The sequence below is a fragment of the Thermobia domestica genome, chromosome 4 (assembly GCF_964235325.1).
Source record: "Thermobia domestica chromosome 4, izTheDome1.hap1.1, whole genome shotgun sequence".
NCBI classification, from domain to species: domain Eukaryota; kingdom Metazoa; phylum Arthropoda; class Insecta; order Zygentoma; family Lepismatidae; genus Thermobia; species Thermobia domestica.
Genome location: NC_137457.1, coordinates 298,280,199 through 298,286,198, shown reverse-complemented (window position 1 = coordinate 298,286,198; position 6,000 = coordinate 298,280,199).

The window sequence follows — 6,000 nt, the reverse complement described above, 5'->3', positions numbered from 1 at the left end:
CATCGCGTCAGAGCTTGCGTTTTATTCGTTTAGCTGAAATGCCAAGATGTTTGTCACGGGCTTTAATAAAGTCTTAATGGTGTTAAGTGCATACCCCATTGATTCATATGGGGAATTATTTCTATTTTCTTTGAAATGAAGTGAAATTTTACTGATATGATTTTATATTCAAGTTGAGTTAAATATAAATATTCCTCGCTTTTCTAAATTGAATTTGCATTACATATTGACTATTAAATATTAAAACTATGTATAACAAAATTTAATTTTCACCAAGGGATATTAAAGATGATCTGAAGCAAGTAGTAAAATCAAACCATTAAAACTAAAGTTTATTTCAAAGAAAACAGAAATAATTTCCCATATAAATCAACGGGCTACAAAAAGTGCATGTATTCAATACCGTTAACAATTGGAACATTTGACACGAACTCAAACACTTGCGCAAATAGCATAGGTTGTTCGCGGGGCTTACTAGAGCCATCGTACTTTTGGGTAATGAGTCACATGTGCGGATCCTTAATAGTCACTCCTCTAGTAGAAGTTCGTCAGTAAACGTCAAATTGTGTGTGTAGAGTAGTATAATGAGGAGACACATCCGACTTCAAAAGAGGAACAGATCGTAGGGCGAATCTAGCAAGTACATCTGTAACTGCAACACTTTGTGACGTCTCACGAGCTACAGTTTAAAGGTGATCTGTGCATATGAACAGGAAGGACGAATCACATCCAGAAGCAACTGCAGGGAAAAACGAAGTTGTCTAAAAAGGACGTCATCACATCGACTAGGATTGTTGCACCAAAATGGAAAAAACACTGCATCAGCATCACCGAAGAAGTGAATACACATCCCATAGAACCTTTGTACACGAAAATAGTCCGTCGATACCTGCATAATGCAGGGCTGCTATACCGAAACCTTTAGTCAGTAGAACAAATGCAGCAAAGCGGGTTCGGTTCGGTGGTGCCAGAAGCATAAAATTTGGACATTGGATGGCCAAAAAAAAAAAAAAAAGTAATATTCTCAGATGAGTCCAGCTACAATGTTTTCCAAATAACAAGGAGAGTGTTCGTCTGGAAAAGCTCCTCTGATGCATAAACTCAAGACTGCTTGGTACCGCTTGGTGTGGATGCTATTCAGTACAACACAATCTACGTAGCTGCTGTAGAGAACAATCACACCACTGACCGCAACATCAGAAAAGTTCAACACGCTAAGATCATACCCTTTCATCAGACAATTCTGCTCGCCGTATTTCAGCAAGATAATGTCCGGCCACATGTATCCCGGAGTGTACACGCCTTCTTCGGAATACGACGGGTACTGCTTCCTTAAACTGCACACCTGCCGTAGGCCTATTAACGTGTGTGAGGTATGGTGTGTTCATCACAGTCCTTCTGCAGACTGTGTCGATGTTTTTATGGGTTCGCATACAGGCAGCGTAGGTGATCCATCAGAAACACACCCATTACCGGTTTGATCTGATGCCACGATGCATAAAGGTTCTGATTGCAGCACGCGCAGACCTCACACTGTACCATTCATCATAGTTCGAGTTTTACAATCACAAAATTAATTATTTCTGTAGAGTCACGTAATGGTATAAATTTCACTCCACTTAGCTGCAATTTTCTCTCTCTCTCTCTCTCTCACATACACACACACACACAAACTATTTACTCCAATTATAGTAGGCTAGGAGCACAGTAAACTATTACTGTTTTCACGCTTCTCTGCAGAATTTAGAAACTAAACTTAATGCTATATCCCTCCGGTGCTTGGGGTCCCGGGTTCGATCTCAGCCTCCGCCAAGTGAACTTTGTGGTGGACAAACACCGTGCTTGTGGGTTTTCTCGGGGTTCTCCAGTTTCCTCCCACTTTCATTCCATCATTTCATTTATTTCTCATCATCACCGTCTCCTTTAGCCTAACCGGTATAACCATGGGACGTAAAACTTAAAAGATTTCATTTCATTTTTAATGCTATATCACTTCATCCACATGCGTTTAGCGATTGCCAGACGGAACTTTATTTCAAAAAGCACATGTCTGCTTCCCACAATATCTGTTACAAGCATATACATAATCCTAGCGTTGCGACATTGACCACTACCTTTACACCCCACTGAAACACACACTATCCTCATATACGACAAAATAACCAATATAATTCTACTCTCTTCCAAAGACGATCTCCATCTTGTCTCAAGTATCCACATAGATTGTGCACTTAGTTGAATCGAAAATGTTCTTAGTATGCTTCAAAAATACAAATAATACAAGAAATCTGGTGTGACCTATTTCCTTATGGAAGAGAATCAACATCATGCAACCCACTTTAAGTGTTAGTGACACACGAACTTAGAATTGTACTCAAAACAGGTGCGTCAATTTCAGAAAACTGGGCTGCAACGTTCATATACCAGTGAGTTAGTTTCGTCTCAGTGTGAAATTAAGGTAACTTTTAAACTATGTTAAATTCAATGCTCAAACTTCAGGGAGTGCATATATAACTATTAACTGCAACAGAAAACTACGGATCAAAGAGATTGTATTTCTCGGACGTTGAATCCGTATCAAAACTCCATTACACGCTCTCTTACTGATTTTGCTCTATGGGGATTAATATTAAAAACGGAAGTGTACCTGATGTCACATCCGGCTGCAAAAAAGAAAGAACTCTCTCACACGAAACATACTCTGAATACATATCAAAATCTGCTAACTATTTCTGTTTTCTCAATTGTTTGTTGCAATTGAACATATTTTTACTACTTCCAATTTCAATCGATGGATAAAACTCGAGATGAAACTCATTCTTGGAACGCTGAATCTGTCATTTTTTTTTAAAATCCTTTACCATTTTCGTTCTATGAAAATCAGTACTGAAACCGGCAACATTTAATTCCAATCACTTCCGGTTCTGGCAGTGTTACGGATTGTAATAATATGTTCTCTTAATACGCTGAATCAATTGCTGAAATCAGCTTTGTCGCTATCAATTACCGCTCTTTTATTATGATGATCAACGTTAAAACCGGAAATGGTTGATTTTAACAACTCCCGATTTGAATACAGGGTTAACGGAAGATTTGGAACCTATTCTTTGGACGCAGATTCGATTGACTAAAATCAGCATCTCGATATCTCTTAACGTTTTTGCTCTAACGAGATCAATATTTGAACCAGAAGTACTAGTATATTTCAACCATTTCGGGTTTTAGTAATGTTGCAGGTGGTGACAAAATTGTTCTCTTGAGACGCTGTACAGATTGTAAAAAAAGAACAGCTAGTCGCTATTAGTTTTTGTCTTATGGCGATAAACCGGAAATGGTTGACTTATTTCCGGTTTGGACAGAGAATTAGCCTAGGATATGAAATCTATTCTTGGGATACTGAATCGATTAAAAAAAAAAGAAAACAACTCTTCGATATCTTTTACCGCTTATGCTCTATGGAAATCAGTATTGAAACCGGAAGCAGTAGTAAATTTCAAATATTTCTTCATTCTATAGACTTTTATAAGATAGAAACTAGTAATAAATAACTAAAAAGGTAAAATATTTCACCACCCCAGTGATCAATTACCAAGTAGTAGGGTACAGAAGGCGTGTAATAATGCATATATTGGTATGTAAAAATAAAAAGCGACTAAGTAAGGTGAATATTAAGTAATGTAAAAAATAAATATTCGGTTTCAGGATTATCGAAACATTTGAAGGTATCTTTACATTAGTATGCAAGAATGTTATAACGTAGGACTGGAAGCTTGGTAACTTTTGTCTTTTTTTACCCGGCTACGACAAACTTTAAAGGAAGGTACTGTACGCAGTACAACGTAACAGAAAAATTCTTGCTGTTTTTAACGTCCCACTTGATGCGCTCAGAGAGGAACTACGACTTACGCGCTGGGAAAGCGATGGGATTAGTGTGACTGATCTTCGCCAATACTGACACGTTGCAGATATTTAGTTATCACAGCTCGCCCTGAGTCGAAAAATGGATGTACTGAAGCAACTCATTCGCGGTTTACGCTGTATGATTTCAAGCTTGCCTGTCAGCAGCCGAATCAAAACGTCCAATATGTCAAATTTGGGAAGGATGCCGTGGACGAACACACGGCCATCATTGGTTCCAGAAGTTCAGATCGGGAGATTTGGGCCTTTGTGATGAACTCCGTACTGTGCAATTATAAGTAATGGATGACGAGACCCTGAAAGCAGACACATACAGGAGGATAGCAGTCTAACGTATGAATCTGCCGAAACTTCAGGTATCCGGGGAAACAGCGAAACTTTACCTGCACCATGTCACACTTTGCTTCACACCAAGACCACTTTTGCACTCACGGCACGGTCACGCTATTAGACTAATCGCTAAGTGGTGCATTACGAGCTCCTTCCACCAGGCCACACTATCACTGTGGATCTGTACTCGCAGCAGCTCCAACGGGTGCATCATGTATTGCAACAGGAGGCAGCCTTGCTTAATTGCATATGTGTATTGTGCAGCGAGACCAGACGCGGCAAGAACGACATTCAGCGACTTGACCAGAAGACGTCATCAATCATACTCGCCGGACCTAGTGCCGTAATATTACTACTTGCTCTGTTCCTGTACAACCACCTCCGTTGAAAATATTTCGACACTGAGGTAGACTTGCGGCACAAACTCGGACTTCCTTGCGTCCAAGAACCCCCATCCGCAGCTTGATCACCTGGGCATTGCGCAGCTGCAGGAACGTAGACAAAGGGTGCTTTTTGAGACCTAACAGTGAATACCACGTGCTCAAAATGTTTCTGACGATCACAAACAAGAACTTATTTTGGTTGCCTGATGCGTTCTGTATTTCGTATTTCTATATAGAACCTACGTCGTTTATAGAATTCAATGAATGAGATATCAAAAGCAATCATTGTCTTCGACTGATGTTGGTATATGAAGTAAACACTTTCTGTAGGACAGCGTTTCCCAACCGGTGTGCCGCGGCACACTGGTGTGCCGCGAGGAAATCGAAACAAATTATTAATTCTATAGGAATCAAATTGCAAGACATAGGGGAAAATGTATATTTGTATTTCACATTACTATGAACCTCTACTATAAATCTACAATTTTAAGTTTCATACTGTGTTACTTTTCTGTACATTTTTAATGTTGGAAAACGTATTTATCATTGTCATGACCATTATTGCTTCTTTATTGTTGCAGACTATTTCGTAACTTAAAATTTTAACATATCATTCAATCCTTTCGACAAAGCAAATATGCATACAAATTATCTACATTTGTGTTTTAAAAGTATAGGAGATTGTTTATTTATTCGTTGTTTAGTGATCTTCCCTTTTAGTTAAAGGTTAGATACAGTTTTCGAAAGAGATCAGTAATCACATGGTATTTTATATTTAAAAATAATATTATATATATATATATATATATATATATATATAATATTTTATATATATATGGGTGTGCCGCGAGAATTCAAGTTACACCTATAGTGTGCCGCAAGTTGAAAAAGGTTGGGAAACGCTGCTGTAGGATATCAAATGAAAGAGGTAACTTAAGAGGACTCGATAAATATTTTATGGGTATTTATAGATTCAGAAGATAATAAATATACGAATGAATCACTTATGCAATATACACTCATAGAAAGCATTACTTATTTCAAATATTCACACGTCTCTAATGGTGTGATCTGAAGTACTGTATTGTACAAGGAACTTAATATTTTGAACAAAATTACAAGTGTGCATTATTTTTAATAGATCTGCTAGTGGGACCCGCAGCTACCACGAACATTGACAGAAAAAATCATGTTTAGTGGTGGCAAACTAACTTCTGCACCATTGTCGTGAACTCTGTGACATAGTACGTCTAACGCTTACTTATATACTACTGCAAAAGACTCAGGAGAGGAAAAAAAAATCTTCTGGTCCTCTTGTCAATGAATGTACGAGGGTCATTCAGAAAGTAAAGAACGTTTTGGCATGGTT